This window comes from Meriones unguiculatus, chromosome 12 (assembly GCF_030254825.1).
Source record: "Meriones unguiculatus strain TT.TT164.6M chromosome 12, Bangor_MerUng_6.1, whole genome shotgun sequence".
Taxonomy (NCBI): domain Eukaryota; kingdom Metazoa; phylum Chordata; class Mammalia; order Rodentia; family Muridae; genus Meriones; species Meriones unguiculatus.
This window is the reverse complement of record NC_083360.1, coordinates 28,374,714-28,398,084: the sequence shown is the minus strand read 5'-3', so window position 1 is coordinate 28,398,084 and position 23,371 is coordinate 28,374,714. Positions and strand designations below refer to the sequence as shown.

General features: G+C 50.4%; 1 protein-coding gene across 3 annotated transcripts in view; it reads right to left on the bottom strand.

Annotated features, from left to right (window-relative positions):
* The window catches only part of Sorcs2 (sortilin related VPS10 domain containing receptor 2), a 353,595-nt gene that overhangs the window by 53,400 nt on the left and 276,824 nt on the right, over positions 1–23,371 (bottom strand). The window lies entirely within an intron of this gene.

The window sequence follows — 23,371 nt, the reverse complement described above, 5'->3', positions numbered from 1 at the left end:
GGACCCCTAACAGTGGAAATGGGGGTTACCTCTGACTCGCTTGCCTATACTTGCAACCCTTTTCCTCCTAATGTGTCACCTCATCCAGCCTTGCTATGAGGGTTTGTACCTAGTCTTATTGTAATTTGTTATGTCATGTTCAGTTAATATCCCTGGGAGCTCTAATCTTTATTTTTTTCTTTTTCTTTTTGATGGAAAATGGAGGAGGAGTAGATCTATGGGAGAGGGGATGTGCTGGGGGTGAGACTGGGAGAAGAGGATGGAGGGGAAAGTGCAGTGGGGATGCCATTTATGTAAAGAATAAAATTTAAAACAAAGACGAGGTCACCTGACACTGTGACGGTGACCTGCCTGTCACGTGACTCGCGTGTGCATCAAGGGACATGAAGCAGAGAACTCCCAACTGGCCCAAAGGCTTCAGCTTAACTCAGTTTCCATGGTGGCTATGGCCTACTCTGACCATTGTCCTCCTCTCTGTCCACCTGTTACACCCGTATAGACCTGACATCCATTCAGCCACCTGGCCATCCCTCTGTATCTGGGCCTGCCCTTCATCTTACAGGCTCCAGGCTCCACGGTTCTGCACCTTATTCCTGGAGTTGCATCGACTCTGAAGCTCAGCTCAACTCTGACCCCCATGGCTGGCTTTGCAGCACAGCTTCCAGCGCACCCCATCATCTCAGTTCCATAAAGTTTCTTTTCACCCACACTTTTGGCTTGCTTTCAGTTAGGGCTCTCAAATTCTTGCACCTGCTAGGCCTCTTCAGTTTGTAAGCTACTGTTTTAGTGAGGGTTTCTATTGTTAGGATAAACACCGTGACTAAAAGCAACTTGGGGAAAAAAGGGCTTTTTTAGGCTTACAACTCTCAGGTCACACTTCATCACAGAAGGAAGTCGGATCAGGAACTCAAAAGAGGCAGGAACATAGAGGCAGGAACCAAAGCAGAGGCCCTGGAGGAGTGCCGCTCACTAGCTTAGCTCAGCATGCTTTCTTATACCTGTGTAGGGCTGGTACCACCTACAGTGAGCTGAGCTCTCCCTTATTACACACTAATGAGGAACATTTCCCACAGGCCAATCTGGTGTGGCATTTTCTCAATTGTAGTTCTCTCTTCTCAAGCTGACAAAGAACAAACCAGGACGCCTACATATAGAGATAGGTAGGCACACACACACACACACACACACACACACACACATCTGTGTTCTATGAAACTGTTATCTGAGAGTTAATATTGATAATTAAGATTGAAATAAATAACCATTATCCACCTTGGACAGATATCGGGGGAATCAAGATTAGTTGGCAAAATTTCAGACAACAGACTGAGGTCACTTGTGAATTGAATACTAGCCAATCAATACATTCTGACATTGTGGAAAGATGGAAACATATCCGTTTGTTTTTCTGATGCACTCACAACAAGGACCTTACTTGGGAACATAGTCATTGGTGACAGGGGCAGGATCTCAAGTCAAGAGGAGGCCATCCTAGATTTAAGATAAGTCCAGCAATAGTGTCCTAATAAGAGAGGCCAAGGGCACAGAGATGGTGACATTGGCAGCTGGACACATGGTGCTAGAAGAGGCAGAGAAAAATGACCCCCCTGGACCTCCAGGAGTAGAATCCAGCACACCCTCCCTTGGATGTCCAGCCCTTGTCCTGGGTGAGCAGTCCGTATTCAGCCCCTGTCATGGAACATTGTTAACTAAGGCAGGAACTCTGCCCAGGGGTGAAGGGGGAGCCATCTAGCTTATGATTCCACAACACAGATTTGGTTCTGCTGAAGGCAAGCCTCCAAGAGTCTCACAGGAACGGGTCATTTGGAAGACTCTGGCAGCTTGGCTTTGTGGGGACTACCACATCCCTCTCTTCTCTGTGCACAGCATGCCCCGCTGTGGAGCATCTGTGGTGACAGGAGGTCCATAGGCTGTGTGAGCACCCCAGGTCCTACGTGTCTCTGAAAGCAGCAGATGAAGCTCCATAACTGGGGTGATCTGTGGCTCCACACTGTTCAGTCCCATCAAAGCTTCCAAAGGAGAAGCCACCATAATACCCAGCTGTGTGGCATCAAGGACCTCAGACAGCCCAGCTGTGAGGCCTTCACTGTGATCTGGGAGGCCACCTGACCCACCATCTTTTCAGCATCCTTTTAGGCTGCCAAGTCCCCATGGACACCAGCTCCTTTGAGTTGCTTGGGACTTCCCTCTACTTCATGGACTAGTCAAGAAAGGTAGCCAAGACTCTGATGTCACACTGTGGGTTCACGGGAGGGCTTCAGAGGTGAAAGGGGGGGCTGGAGGGCTCCTCACAAGTCAGACCTTAGGGTCAGTGGACCTGGATCAACCGAGAAAGTGACCCCACCACACAGCATTCAGGCATGGGGTGCCAGAGCCATTTGGCTCTGCAATCACTGAGGCACAGCAGGGGATGGCAGAGTGGGGATTGGCTCCTTGCCATGAACTCTCTAGTCCCAGTCCACTGTCTACTCCCTGGTGGGAAGCTGAAGCCCCCAGAAACTCTCCCAGTTCTCCATAGTCCCAGGAAACAGTCTACCCTCATTGGCAGTGCCTTAGAGCCTTCTGGGTGTGGGTTTTCTGCCTCTCATTTGTGCTGTGATCTCTAGTGCAGTCATGGTTGATACATAGTCATTATCCTCCTGTGTAGACTCAGTCCTTAGGCCGGCCTCTCTCACTCTGGGCCAGCTGCACTCCATGGTCCAACCATGTTGCCTTCAACTCTAAAGGAACTCTAAAAGGGGAATTCTCATCCTATTATCTCTACTTACTAGGTGTGGAAACTGATGCACAGGGAAGGGAAACAGATGTCAAGTTGACATGGGGAGGAAGCCAAGGTCAAGGTCTAAGCAGATGACTCTCTCTGCAGGGTCTTTTTTGGGAGGGATACTCTGCTGGGCAGGGAGCTGGTGTGGGCTGACTAGGGACCAGCACCTTAGAAGAGCATACAGCTTCCAGCAGGGTGTGGGGCGCTGGGACCAGCCTCTCTGTGGACACTCCCGGGATGGTCTTTCAGATGGAGGTCAAGCTAATCTGGAGAAGATAATGACGGGCCTATGGGGATCAGCGGGCGGCACAGCGAGACCGCTCCAATCTCAGTGAGCCGACCATAATCCTATTGTACTTTCTTCCCAAGGAAACATAATGAGCTTCCTGGGAACATTAATTAGTCTCCTCCAGCACAAAGCCCACTATCTGTTCAGGAAGGCCTGGGAAGGACTCTCTGAAACAGGGACAAAGATATGACCTCTGAGATGAGTATGAAGGTTCAAAGGAGCAGGGGTAACTCAGGGAAGGGCTACAGAATGGTATGAAAAGAAAAGGGTGGGGAATCCTAGGGATGGGTACTGTTCCCTGTGTCACAGAGACTGAGTTATAAGAAGCTTGTAGCACCCTGCAATGCGTTTTGGGCTTTTCTTGTTTAGATGATGGGCGGTGGAGAGGCATGGGGTTGGTTCCTACAGGGTCCCTCCTGGGATTCCCCCCCCCATTGAGCTTCCAATTGCCTGTGATCTTGTGGCAAATACCACTGCAATGGCACTTGCTAGAAAGATCACAGAGGAAGGCAGTCATCAGGACACTTCGGTGCCTGTGCCCTGGCCGGCGGGCGGCGTTTGTCAGGCTCCTCTGCTGTGGCTGGCTCTTCTGTCCTCTTTGGAACAGGACTGCATCCTGCCTCCCTGAGAGTGAAGCAGCTGAGTAGTGTGTGGAATTCTGCGCTGGAGTTGGCCTCCCCTGCTATTTACTTAATCATTCAGTAATATCACCAGGGGACCATGAATATTTATTTTATACTCTGCATTGTAATTCATAAACTGTTTTTTCTCAAGGCAGCCAGCTACAACTCTCAGGAACTTTCCGCTCTTCCCTGTGTCCCTTTGGCACATCCTTCTGTCTTTCCTTCGATAGTACAAACTGTGTGTAGACACCTAGACAAGGAGAAAAAAGACACAAGCCACCTAGACACCCTGTGTTTGGCTCACCAAACACCTACTTGACATCCCTTTTTCCACCCAGGTCCCAGATGTACACATGCTTTGGCCAATCCTCTGCCTGGAACCCACATGCCCCTCATTAAGGCACTTTCCCATGATGCATTCTGATACTGCAACTGCTGGCCATGGTTGGACTGGTTGGACTGCATGCCCTGTGCAACTCCTATTTTGTACCTCTGGTGACCACAGGCACAGGGGTGGGTGGTTTGGCAATTGTCCTGAGTGGATTGGGGATAGAACGCATTCATGAATGAGGGGGAAGGCTGGCCCCATCTCCACCTGGACTCTCATGGGATCTTGTGGTTTTTTTTTCTTCTTGGGAGAATATTCTCATGAATATTCAAGTAGCCTAGAGGCCAACATCCAGAGGGTCTCATTCACTTCTTCTTCTTCTTCTTCTTCTTCTTCTTCTTCTTCTTCTTCTTCTTCTTCTTCTTCTTCTTCTTCTTCTTCTTCTTCTCTGCTTCCAGAAGCACACAGTAGTAAAGGTTCATTCATTTGTTTGTTCGTTCATCCATTCATTCATTCTTCTATGGCTCCTGAACCATAAACAAGACAGGGGCCTTCTCTTAGGAGAGGCATACAGGTGGGCTTGACTGGGTAGATTAGGCTGGCAGACCAGGAGTGAGGTGACGGGACACGGCCTCAAGAGCGGGGCCTGGCCCACCCCCTCCCTCCACCCCATGCGCCTCTATCAGCCACTACAACTTCCCCAATAGGCTGAGATAGTAGGTACCCTGCCTTTCTGGGCATGCGCTGGTCCCTGATGGATGCAGATGAGGATGGAGACAGCCCAACTCTGCACTGGTGACTGAGACACTGGCCTTGAACTCCCACCATGATTCAGGACCACATATGATCAGAGCAAAAGAGCTCCCTTCAGATGTTCTGAGTGTAAACTCCCAGGCAACAAAGTCCTGTGTTCGGGTGGTTTTACACCAGTTAACCTGCGGGTGGGGGCAAGGCCTTCCCCCAATGTCTGCTCATCAAACAGCTTCCTTCCACAGAGGCTCTCTCTTCCAGAAGACCCTCCTTGGTACAGAGCCAGTGCAGTTCCCTGACCACTCTCTCTAGGCAAGCCTCCCCACAGAGTCGCAAAGCTGGATCTATTTGCTATAGCCATATCCTAGCCTAGACAACTCCAAATGGCATTGAGTAGGTGCTATGACTTCATTACTAAGAACTCTGGACTCAGGACACCATACTCTCAGGTAGGTCCAGGGCTCTGCCTAGGTGACCCTGAAGTAAGCGCCAAGGGCCCAGCAATCTCACTGAGGTCTATTTTCAAGCCTTAGGGCTGGGAGAGTGAGCCAGGAAAGAAGGGAAGAGAAAGTGCTGACAAGGATGAGAGTAGCAGGGCAAAAAGCAAATCAATTAGCATCTTGTGGGTGGAGGCAGATTGCACTTCCAAATTGAGAGGCAGACTCTATTTCCAATGGTGTATTTTTACTACCTACTATTCTTGGGGAGACATATGGTACCTGAGCTAGGTCCTGGGGGCTGTGAGGCTGGGCTTTCTGAAATCAGAGGCAACATGTTCAGACATGTCGTGGAAATATCTGACACATTCATTTGACTGATGGCTGGGCAATTTAAAGTTTGAGCCCCAGGAAAGGCTAGTAAGCTGCAGTGCCCAGCACAGGGTCAGGGCTATGGGACACAGAATGGTATATGGAACACTCACAGCATATCTGCCAAGGGACTGTGATTGCCCTTATTTTTCAGAGGGGATGCTGAGGCCAGAGAGGCCAAGGGCCTGGTGTATGGAGCTTTCTGCCAGTTCCACTGCACTGATTTCCTTCTCTTCATGTTTCTCTGCACCACCCCGCTAATGCCAATGCCAGTGCCAAGGGCATGGCTGCACTTGTCTGGAGGGCAACTAGCAAACACCAGGGGTCTTGATACAACAATAGAGTCTACAAAGGCTTCTCTCCCTACCTCAAAGGCCAGATATGGCTCCCAAAAGTCTATAAACCATTGAAACATTGGAGATGGATTTCTAATTGTGTGAAGCTCCCTGGATATTTTTCTACCTTGGCCAGTGGGTTCCTTTAAGATCACAGTCAGTGCACACACATGTCATGGGCCCCATCTGCAGCAAAGCCTTCCTTCAAAGTAATTCCTGTTCCTAAGGCTCATGAAGACAGAGACAGGTCCTCTGTGTTCTAGAGCACAAACCATGAGTAGCCCAACCGCTCTACTGCAACAGACAGATGGCTTCTATGGAAGGTCAATGCAGACCCACACGAAGGGCTTGGGACAGCTCCTGGCAGAGGTGGGCTCCGTCCCTGTTCCCTTGGTCATCTCAGGAACCCTGACTGCTTGAGGTCAGTATGTCTTCTTCTGGTCTCCAGATTTAGTCTGGTCTCCTTTCTGTCTGCTACAGTCCATGGGATACCAATTTGAACTTCCTAGTCTGATGTGCCCCTGTGGCCGCTTCCCTCAGAGGCTTTCTGTGCTTCCCCTGCCCACCAGGTGCTGGATGTCACCTCCCTGGGCCTCTTCCTGCCATGAAGCTTTCAGCCCATCGCTTGCAAAAGGTAAAGCTAACACCCAACCTACCCCAGTGACACACATCAGATTGCAATCACTCATGCTGGGCACACAGAAAACAAAAGAAAGTAAATGTCATCCTTGCTTGCCAGAGCCCTGCCTGGCAGCCCTACAGACTTTCCTTTCAATCCATTATGTATATATGTGTGAGTGTGTGTGTGTGTGTGTGTGTGTGTGTGTGTGGTGTGTGTGTGTGTGTGTGTGTGTGTGTGTGTGTATGTAGGGTCTTGCCAGCCCAAACATCATGACTGGTTTCAGCTGTCAACTGAGCCCCCCATTCCCACCTGTTCCTGGCCATGCAGATGGACGCAGCTGGGAATTTAGGAGGCTCGGTTTTGATGGCTGGAGAAGCAGACAGCGGAGACAAACACAGAGGCATCTGCCCCCAGATCTGAAATTAGAACCTGCTGGAGTCTCATCTGGATCCAAGTGAGTCATGAGTAATAAGAATTCTCCAGCCCAGTGCCTTTTTCTTGTTTCTCTCCAAGATATTGATATGGGGGATTGGCACCCTCAGGTGGGATCTCTGGAATGGCAGGAGTGGCCATCTGGTTGGTCACCCCCGGGACTCAGTTTGCCTGAGATGTGGCCTTGGGTACTCCAGAGGATGGGGTCTGTAGGAGCCAGGTAGGTTGGCTAAATGAGACCCCAGACAAAGGTAGCACAATGGAGAGGGTGTATTGGTGCTAATGATTCCCTGAAGTTGGGGTTCAGGGACTTGGGTAGGAAATGAGTGCCCTGGGCCACTCAGAATGCTCTGACCTGCTGGCATGGACAGATGTAAATGGCGGTATCATTCCTAGAAATATGGACATGAGACAGGATGCCTCGTCTGGGAAGATGATCAGGGATCACTCTGAGCCACCAAAGTTCCTGAGACATACCCAGAGGAGACAGAGATCCCCAGTGTAAGGTTGGTAGGAAGCAGGCCTGGAGGCAGCCATCTGAGGACTACATGCCCACACATGGGACCAGGACCCAGGCAGGCATGGCTTGGTTTATTGGCTGTTTTGAAATGAGACAGTGTAACACAGAAAATAACTGGCCTGGATGCCAGCCCATCCCCCTACCACCATGACATACTAAGTTGAACAACCTTCACAGGACAGCTAACAGGTTAGGAGAGGGTCACTGGTCTTCCACACATTCTCTGGGCGGGCCCAGGGTCTCACCAGTGACCCCAGCACCCTTCCCAGGACCAGCACAGAGGGAAAAGACAGCTGGGAAAATGGACAGCAGTTTCCAACTTTCTCACACTCTGGCCTATGACTTTCATTCCAGCCTGTGACAGTTATCTTAACATGTGACCTTCACCTCAGCCCAGGACCTTTACTCCAGCTGCTCTCCCTATCAGGTAAGGAAGCCTCTGCGCCCCAATATTATACTCCTTTCCCATGCCTGCTGTCGTTTCTGATCCGGACTGATGATGGAAAAATCTAGAACCATACTACCAGTCAAATACCAGGATCTGGTCTATTCCCTTCCTGCTTGCTGAGCAAGGCACACTTCATCCAGACCTCCCCTGTACAGAGCCCTGTCTTTGGTCCTGGTGTCTCTGACTTCCCATCATTGACTCACAGACCTAGGACTTGGCTCCTCCAGTAGCAGGAGCTTGCTGTGAGCTAGAGAACGCACTCCTGCACCAAGGTGACAACATGGAAATGTCTGTTGTGGCAGGATGCAGGTGACATCTGTTCACAGCATGACTCCCAAGAGATCTGAGCTCTCATCGTGTAGAACATATCACAACGGGATTGGAGTGCCCTTGGCCCTGACCTGGAAACTGCTGTACTTTCCTACAAATTTACCAGGAGCCCTGTAAGATGAGAATGTTTAGAGCACAAACCTCATGGCCTGAGTTTGATCCCTGGGACCACGGTGGAAGGAAAGAAACAACCAAATTGTCCTGTGACCTCTATATGTGCTTCCCACCCCACATAATGAACATATTTATCAGGAGCTTGCAGACCACAGCAAGAGTGGATGGGTGGTACTTCCTGTCGATCTAGAAGCAGGGACACAGCTGATCTTAGGCAGGGCACCCCAATTGTCCTTATCTGGCATAATAGTTACTTTTCTATTGCTAAAATAAACACCATAGCCAAGGCAACTTCGAGAAGTGACTTTGAATTTTTGGTTCCAGAAGGTTATAGTCCGTGATGGCAGAGTGAAGGCATGGCTGCAGAGCAGGAAGCTGAGGGCTCTTGTCATCTTGAACCATAACAAAGCAGAGAAAGTGAACTAGAAATACCAGTCTTTAAACTCTCAAAGCCCACCTCCGGTGACAAACTTCCTTCAACAAAGTCACATCTCCTAAGCCTTCTCAAACAGTGCCACCAATGGAGGACAAAGTATTCAAAAGCCTGACACTGTGGGGGGAGGGTCTCATTCAAGCCTGCAAACTTGGAAAGGCACTGCTTCAGAGCTTACGAATGGGGAAGAGGGGAGAATCGGGCCGCTGGTTGTGACTGACAGGATGTGGAATACCAGGGTTGTGGAGACATCATACAAAGGATTCCTGTTAATTTATCTATACCAGGCCTTTGTGGAATGTTGGGGTCACCATGGTGACCAGAAAAGCACAACCCCAACACCACGCCTGTCCCAATTCTGGGCAGGAGGCATTCATAAACACAAGCCTTAGTCTGCCATAGCATATGTGGGAGATGCCCTTGTCTCTCTTCCAGAGAAGCAGGAGCCTGGAGGGAAAATGACTTGCCCAGAGCCACACAGCCGTACGCTCCCACACAGACGCATGGATGGACCTGCTTACTGTGGCAACCACCCTGCCTCTGTGAGAACTGAACACTTGGTGCTGATGAGCACTCAGCATTGATTTAGTAAAACAGCCACTCAAACACAATCACAGAAGTGATTGTCAGCTAAGGGCTAGTTCAGCTTTAATTACCGACTTGACAATTGCTGAAATGCCAAAAAAAAAAAAGGCCCGGGCACACTTGTAAATTGAAAGGAAGAGGCATGCCTTCCCCTTGGCCAGGGGCTGCCTTGAAACCTGGCACCTGATCGATAGTCATCGAGGAAGGCAGACATATTTCAGGGGATATAAAAACAACTCACCATCCACGCTCTACAACCTTGATTTATGGCTAATCTTGTCAATAACATGAAACTTGAGGCTGGGCCGCTGTTGAGACCTCTGTTCTCTGCGGGGCTGTGCACGGAGGCCCTGGAGGGAATGTGGTTTAATTGCGTTTGTTTGCCTGTCTGAAGGCATTTCGCAGACAATGTGAAGAAGCCCATTCGCCTGGGCAGAGTGCGGAGGATGGTGAATTCTCTGGGGTGACCGTGTTTTGCAAGATTGTCTTTTATCAGGACAGTTGTGTTAACTGTGTAAGATTAGATCAGTGAACAATTTGTTCATTCATCTGCCCTAATTGAACAGCGGAAGGCGAGGGAATGCATGGCAGTGCTGTTAGTGTTCCGGCTTCGCAGGGCCGACTGTGCCTGGCACTGTGGGGTCCCTGAGACTTCCTTGTCAAATATTTGTAACCAGAGGCTAAGAGGTCATGGTCATCGCTAGTCCAGGAGGCTAAAGTGTTGCCTCATCTGGAGCTAGAGGCCATTGTGGTTATTGTCCCTGGAGGTGGATGACAGAGGCCTCTGAGGCGGTTGTCCTGCATGACTACACTTATGAACTGTTGACCATCTGGTCAGCGAACCCAGTGAGGATAGGGCTGAATGGCCAGCAGTGCAGCTTCCTGTTGGCCCTCACTGCAGCTTCCTGTTTGGCCCTTGGTTTCTTGTAAGGCCCTGACTTTAGTTTCCTGTTAGCTCCTTGCCGCCCCGTTAGGCTCTTACCTCAGCTTCCTGGTTGACCCTTTCTGCAGCTTCCTGTATGACCACTACAATTTCCTGTTTGGTTTTTACCACAACTTTCTCTTAGGCCCTCAATGTAGCTTCCTATTTGGTCCCTACAGCAGCAGCTTCCTGTATAGCAGCAGAAGAACCTTCCTTAGGAAACTGCAGTCTTCAGCCATAGCTGATACCTTGAGTGGCACAGCAGTGACACACTGATTACTCAGCATGGACAACACAGATGACAAAAATTCAGCCTTGGATTAACACTTACAATGTGTTAGGTCCTGAAGAAATCCGGGACAAATGGCTAACTGAGGTGCCTATTAACATCAAATCTCACCAGGCTCTCTCAGCACAGCAAGTACCTGTTACAGAGTCCAAGCTCCTCTCTGCGCTTCTCACCCTTGCCCCGACTCCTTAACCCTCTCCAGCCTCCGTCCCCCAGCTTTGTTTCCATTCCCCCAGTTTCTGATCGCTACATAACTCAACCATTTCAGCCACACACTCTCTTGGTTCTGTTCTTGGTTCCTGGTCCCCTCTCTTGCCCTTGTTCTTTTCCTCCCTTGCTCCACCCCCACCCTCACCCCTTTTCTCATGACTTGGACTATTTTGCTGGCCACGTTCAGTCTGAACCTTCCTGATGTGTCTGGCTGTTCTCTCCATCTTATCTACAATAAAAACCTTCTCCTCATCCATACCTAGGCCAGTCATGCCCGCATTCTCATTCATTGCATGCCAGGGCTGGACTGAATTCTTCCTGTGTCTTTCAAATGGCCCTTTGCTGAAGTGAGGCATTCAGGTAAGTATCTCTAAGGTCCAGGTGATGAAGGCTTGGTCCCCACTCTGTGTAGAAGCGATGGAACCTGAGAAGAGACTAGTAGGAGGAAGGTCACTGGGAGTGAGACCTTGAAGGGTCACAAGCTCCTACCATGGTATGTTCAGTAAGAACAGACTTACGGCAGCAAAGCCAATGGGACACGGACCTCTGGACTGTGAGTCACACAAACTTTTCCTTCTTAAAAACCAATGGTTTCAAGCCTTTCAAGGCAGCAATACACAAGTCCCAGAGACAGCAGATCTAATCCCAGCCACACAGTGCCTGGCAATATGGCACCAGGAGGTAAAAAAGGCAGTAATGCTGACACTCACCCTGAAGAGATGGGAAACAACACATACTGGGGCCCTCCAGCCCTTTGTATCCAGCTTAACTGCAGCCCAGATTCTTGGCTTCACAAGGCATGTGACAGGCAATGACAAGACAGTTGCTTTCTAAGCAGCAACTGTGGACTCAAAGGACTCAGCCCTGTAACAAAGGGGAAGTCAGGAGTTTGTCAGGCAGTGCTTTAGCAAAACCTAAAAAAGAGTGGTTGGCCTGGAGATTCATGTAGGAGCAAGGTGATGAGGAGGCCATGGGGGAGGAAGACAAGGTCTCCTGATATGGAGAAGATGGAAGAGACAGGCCTGAGCCTGAGCCTATTGGGAGGAACTGTGGGGAAGTTCCAGGCTACAGCTGTGAAACAGGGAAGCATCAAGCTGCAATGGCCTTGCATCTTCTCCACAACAAAGGCAGAGAAGGTGATGAACAAAGATGGGGCAGGGACAGAAAAGGACAATGCTTCAGGCCAGTCAGATCAGGACAGGGTAGTGCCATAGAAAGGTCAAACATGGTGAAAATGGAAGGTCCAACTGGCTTTCTGTATGTGTCACTATGCCCAAACCTCATCAGTGGTGTGGTTTTTCTGAGCCCTGTTGTCAGTGGTGAGGTGTGGTCTCTCTGAGCCCTATTGTCAATGACGGAGTGTGATGTCTCTGAGTCCTATTGTCAGTGGCTGGGTGTGGTGACTCTGAATCCATTGAATAGTAATGGTAGGCTATTGACATCTCAAGGCATTAGTCAGTAGTAACATATTCGCGTCTGTATACCCAGCAGTGGGGTTTTAGTAACTGTCAATCATGGGATGTTTGGTGTCTTTGAGCTCCAGTGGTTATGAAACTGGGGTACCGGTGTTTGTAGAAAGGATGGTGTGACTTCTAATACTATCATAGTCATCGAACATGGCAGTGGTGGTGGCTATGTGTTTTACCAGTTGAGCCTAGCAGCCCAGCTAGGGTATAGGGATTCAAAGGCAGGCAACAGAATCGTAGACAGCCCCTACTACAACTGTTAGGAGACTCACATGATGACCAAGCTGCAAATTTGCTGCCTATGTTTAGGGGGCCAAGGTCCAGCCCATGCATGCTCTTTGGTTGGTGGTTCAGTCTCTGCAAACCCCCAGGGACCCGAGTCAGTTTGTCCCACCTACAGGATGCCTACAAGATATTCAGGGATAAAGACGGAGTAGAGATTGAGGGAATAGCAACCAATGATCGGCCCAACTTGAAACTCACCCCATGGGAGAGAGCCAACCCTCGATACTATTAATGACACGCTGCCATGCTGGCAGACAGAAGCCTAGCATAACTGTCTTCCGAGAGGCCTCATCCAGCAGCTGATGGTAACAGATGTAGAGGCCCACAGCCAAAAAAATAGGCAGAGCTTCGGGAGTATTGTGGAAGACTTGGGGGAAGGAGCTGGAGCGGTCATGGACTGCATGTTTTATGATGCTGAAATCATCATCTGTTTCTCTGAACTTGGCTTGAATAATAGTGATGGGAGGTTTCCTACCTCTGTCTGAAAGTTTCTCTCTATAAGGCTCGTCCCAGAAGAGAAAGAGCTCTGTGGTCAGCAGATCTGGGCTGAACTGTAGCCATGTATGCACATGTGGTCTAGAATCAGTTCAGTGACCCATGGGTGCCTCATCCCAAGCCCTGGAAAGCAAGAAGGCAGTGAAAGCCTCTCTCTTGCCTCTTCTACCCCCATGAGCTTCTCCTCCCCATGAGGGGGAGGAGATCTGCAGCCTGGCAAGGGACGCACTGGTCCTTCTCTAATTAAGGCTGCTTTAGGCACCTCTCCCTCTGGAGGACCCAAGGGAAGAAGGGCTGGGCTTCAATGCAGGATACACTACCCTTGACCAGATCATCATTTAAATCAATCCCAAACATGCTAATTACAACTCACAGGATTGCTGTGACATCAGGAAGATGTGGCGGCATGTGGAACTCAGGTGCGGCAGCCAGACTATCACACGGACGACAAGGTGACAGGTGTCAATCACTGTCACCAGATGCCCGGCCACTTCACTATGTCCACTCTTGGTACCCCCTGAGCACCTCATGATCCCCATTCCAGAGAGGTTAGTACTCCCTCCTGAGGGTGCCCAGCTCCGTGACTGTGGCTAAGCAGGTGCCAGAGATGCCCAGAAAAAAAGCCTTCTCACAGCCACACTGCTTGCCTTTGATCTGATTTATTGACTGTGTGCCTTTGTAAGATTTTGTTCAAGCAAAAGAGCTTTGCAGTTTAGGAAAAACATGTTCTACATGGATACACACACAGAGAGTGAGAGAGATGGGGGCATGCAAATGTAGGTAACAGTGAAAGGTAGGCACTGGGAGGACCTGTTAAAGGTGCTTTTATTCAGTGCCCCATACTACCCGGCCCTGGTCGGACTAGCTGATGTTCCACAGAGCCCGGTCACAGCTACTGCTAGCAAAACCTCCATCTACTGCCTAGGATTCCCCTCCCTATGGACAGCAGTGGATGGTGTAACTGCTGACTGGAACAGATTCATGCCTGTAATTTATTACATGGATGGCAGCTCTTGTGTAGGTGGGTTAAGGAAATACACTGACATCAGGAGCAAGAGGAAGGGGAAGGGTACTCGGGGAGGCCTAGAATCATCAGACACAAGGAGGTTCATCTGGCTACCTTCCCAGTTGGGAGACAGGAGCGTGTATGCTGAGAAAGAGACCCTGCCATGGACCTGGCCTTTCAGTTGGGAACTCCCGTCTTTGGCCTCAGCTTAGGTTCTAAGCAAGGAAGAGAACTCCCATTGCTGCTTCACATACTCTCGGCAGGAGCCACGGATGCCAGGGCCATTCACTGTGCCAATGTGTGTAAAACACACAGGCCTCCAGGTGATAACAGACACCTGCCACCTGATGGGGACAATGGGGCAGAACACAGCACACTTGATGTGGGATGCAGGGATGGGAAGAAGAGCAACACCAGCCTTTGCATGAGGGCACGTGGCACAACCTCCTGAGTTGCCGTTGGGAACTGGTTGTAGTGGCATACAATAATGTCATAAGATGAAGGCCCCAGGGTGCCAACAAGCCACCAAGTAGAGATGTCATGAGGCAGCTTGGGCTATGAGCGGGAATTGGGGTTGGTGTGTTAGCCACAGGATGTTACGTGGTATCTGACGTGGTGATGGAGAGATCACAAAGGAGAGAGCAAAGCTGGGGAATCAGGGATACCCCAGAAATCACTGGGGGGGGGGGGGCGGAAAGAACAGGAAGGTGGGCACAGCCGAAGGGGCTGGTGGATAACACTGAAAAAGCCTAGTCCCCTTGCCTTCACAGATGATGATATTTTCAAAGACACAGAAAACAGCATGGAGGAGCTGAAACCTGAGCATAGTTTCACAGCAAATGTCCTTCTCTTCTCTCACACACTCAGCTCCTATCCATCTATCAGTGGCCAACTCAAATGGACCTCCTCCATGGAACATGTCTTGTTCCCAAAGTATGTCCTCTCCCATCATGGCTCCTTATTGGTTCTCACTTCTCTACTTTAGAACTTTCTCTTCTTCTGGACATTGGTTTCAGAGCCTCTTTCTTCTGATGGTCCTGGAGCTAGAGAGTAGATGGTACTCATTCTACTTCTGCTTGCCTGGAAACTAGGTACAAGGAAGGCTAAAGACTTGCTGCATGATTGTTGGTGAGGGAATGCACTTGTATGTGTGGGTGGAAGGGAGTATCTGTATCTATCTATATCTATATCTCTATATATGGATAATCAGTGGGTACATGAATATACAGACAGGTGGCACATACATGATGGACGGGCCAATGGATGAATATATATATTCATTTATATACACACACATGTAGTATGTGTGTGAATACAAGTAAATACTCAGGTAGGTGAATAGGAACACAAATAGACAAGACAATCAACTGACTTCGATTATACAGATCAATATCAGGGGTAGATGGACAGGTAGATGGTTAGATGGGTGCTTAACTAGGTAAGTGGACAGTGAGTAGGTGGATGGGTGGATAGGTGGACAGGCAAAAGAGTGGATGGATGGGTGGATAGAAGGATGGATGAGTGAGTAGGTGAGTGGAGGGTAAAAAGTGAATGGGGAGATGGATGGATAGGTGGGAGAGTGCAGGGTGGACACTTGGGTGGATGGCTACGTGGCTGGGTGAATGAATGAATAGAAAGCTGGGTGTATGAGTGGGTGTGTCGATGAATGATGAGTGACTGGCTATGGTTGGCGGAAGAAGAGATGAGTGGATGAGTAGACGAATGAACAGATGGGTGAGCAGATGAATGGATGAGTAAATGCATGAATGGGTAGAGGAGTAGAAGGCTGAGTGGGTGTGTAGGGGGGTGGGTAAGTGTGAGGGAGGGTAGGGAGTGGAAGGGTGGGTAGATAGGCTGGTGATGGGCAGTGGAAGATCATAAAGTTTCTTGTCAAATATTCCAAGTTTTGCTGTGCCTCCTGCTCACTAGCTGCCATTCCAGGCACCACTGGACCTCAGCTCCCTGCCTTTGCTGAGAGGTCCAGTAGGTTGTCTGAGGGCCTCAGGGAAGGTACAGGGAGGCTGAGTTGGGGAGCCTGCAGTACTGTGAACCATGGTGGAGTATGCTTTGCCAGAAATCTCATCCAAAATGCACATTGAAGGAACATAATTTCCACATGGCTGGTTTTAAAACCAAGTAATTAAATGGTTTTACAGTCGGTTTTTAAAACAAGCTCTTTGAGTTATGAGCATAAAGCATGTCTCCGTCATGTCCAAGTTGCTCTGCCTTGAGATTTCTAGTGCAGAGGGTTTTATAATTAGGCTGCACGGCAGCCCCATCGTGGCTGCAGCCACTTTGCAGAACTCATTTTGTGGCCTGATGTGACATAATTAGCCCTAGGAGTTCCCAGGGAGGGGTTTACCTGGGGCTGTCTTTTAGGGAAGCTGGAAGGGAGCCAGAGCTGGGGCTGTGAGGAGGGCATCTGGGGAGCCCTCTCTCGGCATCAGAGGGGAAGGCCTCGGCTGCTTCCAGATGGAAGCCATTCTCTCTCTCTGGTAACTGGGCTTATGTGCAACGACCTCAGCCACTGAGCTTGGAGGCCATTGGCAGGCCTGACTCCATCCCCAAAACATATCCTCAGAGGCTAGAATCTAGGGGAAGCAGGGCTGCCAGCCAATAGGATGGTCAGTTGGTTAAAATTTTCCAGCAAGTGAGCAAATGCTTAGCACAAAAATATGTATGATATTTGAGATACAGTAAGTAATAGTCCATTGCTTGTATGGAATTCAAATTTAGCTCTCAGTTCTTTTTAAACTTTTTTTTTCTCACATCCATCAGGTACATGCTATGCTTGAGTCTCTGGAGCAGGTTCAGAGCCTACTGGGTCCCTTGGGGCCAGTGTGAGGCCAACCGTGGCTCCTCATTACCTATGATAAGTGGCAGGCATTGTGACAGGAGAATTTGGGTCTGAGAGATGTCAAGGGACCTGTCATTCCCCTGGGAAAGAGAAAGGGGGGCTCTGTGCCAGCTTCACCGAGCATGGAGAGCCAGTTGGGAAAGTAGCTTTAACAGAATGTGGTTCAAAAGCTGGGAAGAATGAGGTGTGGACAAAGGAACACTGAGTGTGGCAAGAGTGAGCATAGTAGGCCATGTGTCCTTCCCTCCCTCTCAGACATCCCAGGATGTAACAGCAGTCTGGGGAGCAATGCTGACCTGGGCTTGGGTCAGGGCAGGGGCCTGGCCAGGGCCTCACCTGGCTTCAAGAATGGCTTCTCCCCAGGGGCCTCCTTCCACCTTCCAAAGCTGGAGCTGGGAACTTCGGGGCACTGTGTAACAGCCTGGGCTTGTTTTGCCCCTCTCATCCTGGGCCCTCAAGGCTAGGACAGACTGGTGTGACAAATGAGCAAAGACAGAACCTGGAAGCATGGGTATTCTGTGGCCGTGGGGTGTGTCACACTGAACTCCTGGAAGGTTCTGCTGGAAGCTGTGGGTGTGCTGGGTCAAGGACCCTTGGTCCCACCTGGACATCCTCCATACAAACGGGGACACTGACAGCGTAGGCAGAGTCCTGTCACCTGGACATGGAGTGGAGATGTGGAGGCAGGGTGTGTTGTCCTCCTCTGCTGTCTCTGTGACCCCTCTCTATCCTCCAGCATCCAAGATTCCTTCCTTCCACTCTGTGGCCAACCACCCTAAAACCGTCTTGGATTCCTGTCATGTCCTGTCTGAGTGTTCTCACCATTTCTCGACAAAACTCCAGTGTCCCTGTCCACGGCACTCAGATTGACCTCCCATTCCTCCTCCTCCCATGTTCCAAAGATGTCATCCATTATCCCTCAGCTTTCCATGCCATGCCCCACGGCAAAGTCACGAGAGTCACCGTATACACCCTTAAGTTAAACTCCATATTCCCAAACACATCAAGCAATAGGCCCACGAATAGAGGTTAGGACCAAGGACGAGGCCAGAGTCCTTTCTCCTGCCACAGGAGTCCCCTGGAGCACACTGTGGGCTCAGGAAGCTGCTTCCTGAAGGTGTTTCAGTCCAAGGGCCATGGAGTTCCACCCTGACTTCAGCTCCACCACTACTCATAATGACAGCCAGAGGTCACAGGGAGGTAGTGGCTGCAGTCATGTCATGTCATGTACAGGTGCTAAGTTGACCTTTGCCTCGCTTTCCTGTGCCGTGGAAGACTGTGAATCTTTTTATTTTCTCCATAAAACCATTCAACCCATTTTTTAGCTTCTGGTCACAAGGGACTTAGGCCTGAAGAGCCGGACAATGAGAAAACCCATGTACGTGTGTCCCATACCTGGGCCACTTCCAGAGGGGACTCTGATGGTGGGTCCAAAGTTCACGGGACAAGTGAAATCATGATGGGACTTGAAGGAGAGTGTGTCCCGCACGTGACTCCTACAGCCATTCTATGGGCGTGAGGTCAGCTTGAGGGCAGAGGAGTGAGACACGCAGGCCTTCCCCAGACCTCTCAGCCAGGCAGAACTGGGACTCTTTGCTTCCCTGACCACTTTATCTGCACCTGGCACACTCACTCAGCAAACCAGCACTTCCTTCACCCGGGCTCCAGGAGATCCACACAGCCTCGGGATCTGTCTTCAGAGATGTTCCTCTGGACCGAGGGCCTGCCCATCAGGGCGCTGTCATTTTTTCCCAGCCCCGGCAGTTGCCAGCAACCCACCATTTCCTACACGGGGGCACTGGGAGGGCTGCCCACTGTGCAGTTCAGTTCTGGTGATTGTGGTAGATGGTGCTGCCCTTCTGCTCTCTCTTCCCTGCGAGCATGTGTGGTTGACGGCTGCCTATCTTTATGAACTTCTGGGAACACAGTGAATGAGGGAAGCCGCAGGGCCCAGTCTTGTGCTTTTTTGGGTCATGGCCTGCTACCACTTCTTTTTTATTTTTCTCCCCCATGTAAGGAGCTCTCCTCCCCCTCCTCCACCCCTGCAAATGGCTCTAGCTACCAAACGTTGCACCCCCTCACCTGGCAGCCTCTTTAGTCTCAGTCATTCCTGCTTTCTGGGTTCTAAACTCTTTGAGAGGCTGACAGAAGAAATGGATCTACTGCCTGTGACAGTGAGCAGTAGACAAGCCCTAGTTTTTGAGGCACCTGTGCACACCACATCCTCAGCTGAAAAGATATGGGACCAGAGTGAAGATAGAGGACTGTGTCCCCTGAGGTGAAGACCTATAACTTCTGAAGACACAGTCCTGTGCCCTCATCCTTTATCCCTTGCTGATGTCCTCATTTAAATGGAAGAATGGTGCAATGCACCTTGGGAGGGTACACACAGGGATGGGTGGCATGGTGGGGATGGCACAATTTCCCAGTCTAGTCCCAACTGCTTCCCAAAAAGCCTCTGGAAGTCAGTCTTCTCGGTGCTGGTGAGAGTTCCCAAACAACAAACAACAAAAAGCCTCTGACTTCACGAGTCTACTTAGCATGTCTTTGTAATTAGCCTGGGCTGGAGGAGCTGGTCCGGAGCAGGCGTTAGAGAGCTAATCACCATCTCATGATTACAAAGCAGCAGCCTGCAGGTCATTGTGCTCAGGAACACACCAGCGTGGGGACCTGGACAATGACCAAGGAAGGAAGGGAAGGGCAATTCAGGCGGCAGCAGCAGGATGCCAGACACAGAGGCTAGGGTTCACTCGTGGCGCTAACTCACAGGACTGGAGGGACTCCGTATGACAGCCTCAGGGTGGGGGGATGTCTGAATTGTCCTGGTTGCATCGGGAATGCCACTTGGAGGAGGCGGCAGCAGAGTTGAAATGCGGCCAAAACTAAGAACTTTCCCAGAGCGGGGAGAGAGTATGGGGCTAGGGTCCTGGCAGTCTGATGGGCAGATCTCTGATGGTTCCAGACTTTGTCTCTCCTTTTCCTGCTTGTTATTCTCAAGAACACAGAATGTGCCGAGCTGTACCTTTCTGAGCTAAGGGCTACCGGCAAAACCAACGTGCTCTATTCCAGCTGGCCTGAGGTCAAGTGCATCTTATAGGCTTTCTGGGGGTACTTGCTGAGAGAGGGGCAATGAGGGCCACCAGTTGGGACTCTATCTGCCCTGAGTAGTTTTCGTTATCTGGGACCTGGCTGTGATGGAGCCTAGCTTCTGTTGCCCCAGGCTGCCTGTCTAACCAATAATAATAATAATAATAATAATAATAATAATAATAATAATATCTGCTTGTGGAGTATTGGGGTGTGGCTCGTTGGTAGAATGCTGGTCTAGCTTACACTAAGCCCTGGCTAGATCCCCAGTGCTGCATACTCCAGGTGTGGTGATGCGTGCCTGCAATCCTGGTACCTGAGAGGCAGAGACAGGCTGTGTCAGAAGACATCCATAGCTACCCCCTGCTACTGAGAAGGCTCCAGGCGAGTTTGGGCTACATGAGATCAAACAAAGAAACAAAAACTAAGTGGGCTCCAGCATTAGTGTGTTCTAGTTTCTTGAGTTCAGGACCATTCAGGCTGCAGGGCTGGAGCATGGAGCCTACTCCTAGGCTTGAAGGCTACATGAGCCAAATACTGCAACTTGCAGAAATGTAACTGTGGGGTCCATGGTGGGGTGCTGCCTTTTATTTCCAACAAAGAAAAGAAAGATGCTGCGTCTTTAGCCACAGAGTCATAACAGAAGCGATTTGCAGAACAGGGAGAGGGTGGGACCTCAGCAAGAGGGTGGGGCTTCAGCAAGAGGGTGGGGCTTCTAAAACAGGCCATTGACCAGCACGTGTTGAGGGGCCTCACTTGGGAGGCACCAGGGTGGGGGTGGGAGATTGGTGGTGGTGGATGGAGTTGGGGGAAACCTGAGGATGGTATGAAAGGAGCAGAGCCTGTGGGTTCTGGGCAGGGCAGGGAGGGGTGACAGTCAGATCTGGCCCTGGGGCAGGGCTGACTCCTAGTGGCTGTGTTACAGGCTGGAACTTCTGCCTTAGAGCAGAAAAGGAGCTCCCACTTCTGTGCCCGGTTCCTGCCCTGTTCCTGTGCAGCCACTTCTAGGAGTGGGTGGGAAAGTCCTACCTCAATGTCCTGCCAAACCACGTGCTGAGGTGCCCCCTGCTGTCCTTAGGTTTGGACCATCGCCTCCTGGGGGCAGATCTGTATTCTCTCGCAGAGTTCCCTAGCTAGGGACTCCCTCATCCCCCACTAGAAAGGAAGCACATAGAGGGGTCTCCCTAGCACTCACATCCTCATGCCTCAGTTTCCTCACCGGAAATGAGTGCGAGGGCTGCTTTCCATTGGGTTAAGGGAGGGAACACTATAGTCTCCATAGTGTCTGACAGTCACAGTGGCTGCTCAGGGCCCATTCATTGGTCTCCCTCCTCTCTGTGCCCAGGATTCCCGAGAGTGTTGTCCCTTATTGTACTACCAGCTCTTGACCCCTCCGATGGGGTCACTCAATGACTATGATTTGAGAAAACAAGAAGCTGAGATCTACTTACTGCCTCCCTGCTCTCATTCCAGCAATTGAAAACAGCTCCCACAACGTCTCCACAGCACTTGCGTTCGGAGAGCTTGGAGAGCTTACTTGTGGAGTGCAGGAAAGGCCTGGGGCAGAAGGGTGGGGCCAGATGGGGGATAGCAGGGAGGGTAAAGTAGAGGGGCTGGGGTGGGAGAATGGATTTAAAATTGTTGGGGTGTGAGAGCTGGTATAGGAGTTCTGGGGCAGGCAGGTTAGGCCAGGAGGCTGGGGCAGGTGGGCGGGGACACTCTGCCTGCCCCACACTGGCTCCCAAGGTTCCACAGAAAATTAAGCACGTGACTGTCCTCAGGCCCTCTGTAGACCTCTTTCTCTTCTTTCTCGCAGGTTCCACTTTCATGGCACTTCTGGAGCTACTTACTAAGCAGCTGGCTTGTCCTCAACTCCTGGCTTAGCTCTCCTTTTGCAGGAATCTGTGGGAAGCCCAGGGAGCCCACACTAGTCAGAGCCAAGATCACAGTGCAGGCTTGAGGGAACCACTAGGAAGCCCTGGGGATGGAACAGCCTGCAAGAAGGACTGAGCCCTGGGCTGAGGGTCAGGAGCCCAGTTCTGATTGGCCACTTCTTTACCATGGTTCCCTGGAACCCTTGTTCGCCAGAGTGAACAAGGATATGTGCCCTGGTGAGATTCCTAGCTGCCTAAGCCCCGTGTCTAAAGTCAGAGCCTTGGCTGGGCCTCAGATCCACCACAGCTGGGTGTGGCCGCTTTTTGAGTTACTCTGCTTTTCTGAGCCCCATTTTGTGAGGGGGATTTAGATTCTGGGGGTGCAGCTGCCGTGGAGATGAAGCAATCCTGCCTTAGAACATCAGACTCCAGGACACCAGGCAATTTTCAAAGACCGTCTGAACACAAGGAGGGACAGAGAGAAAAGCTCTCGGCAATATGTGTGTTATCTAGACCAGAGCTTCAAATGCAGGTCATGACCCCATTTGGGGCTGAATAATTGAACATGCTTTATAAAGACTCGGTCACATTATGAGGCTTCTGAACAGGCCACAGCCAAAGACTCACCTCAGAGTCAAATGTGTCACAAATCCCATGTGTTCCTGGCAGCACTGGCCCGTGTGGTACTGTGTGTCTCCACTGTAGCTTTGGTGCCAAACAGGCAACGCACACTCTTTGCACTGCGCATGCCGACATACCACAAAAACACCACAGAGCTCCCGGAAGCACCCAGCTTTCATTCAAGATCATCGGGTATTACATTCTCATGGCTCTGCTGCACCTATAGCTTCTGCCCTTATAGATGCGCAAGAATTTAATGAATTCCTCAGCACGTGTCAAACCAGTGTATCTTTGGATCTCATCATATTATCCTATTAGACAAGCAAGCACAACCATATCAGTGTGCAAGCTTGCTTTATTCTTCAAATATGGTAAAATTATATATGTGTGTGTGTGCGAATTGTTTTAAAATTGATTTCTTTATGGTTCATCATCAGTGAGGGTTTATTTTAAATACTCATCTACCCAGGGTAACAAAAACACTTCTCAGCCAAAAGGGGGATAAGGGGGATTCAGCCAAAAGCAGAAAAAGCCTGAGGACGTACATGACTTGAGAACCAATGCCAGTGATTGGAAATTGAAAGGGCTGAAAGAAACAAAACCTGACAGAAATCCCAGACCCAGCTGTCTGTGAACCCAGAGCAGCCGTGAGGGGCCGGCAGGGAGGCTCTTGCATCTCAGAGAAGCTGAAGATATGAGCAATTGCAGACTCTGTCAAGCATCTGTTCAAATTTTCTGGACACAAGGGAAAGAATGGGAGGCAAGGACACAGGTGCCATGCTTAGCACAGGAAGGCTTGGATCTGGAAGGTCTCCGGAGGCCCACAAGCTTGATGCTATGTGGGTGGTATGGAACC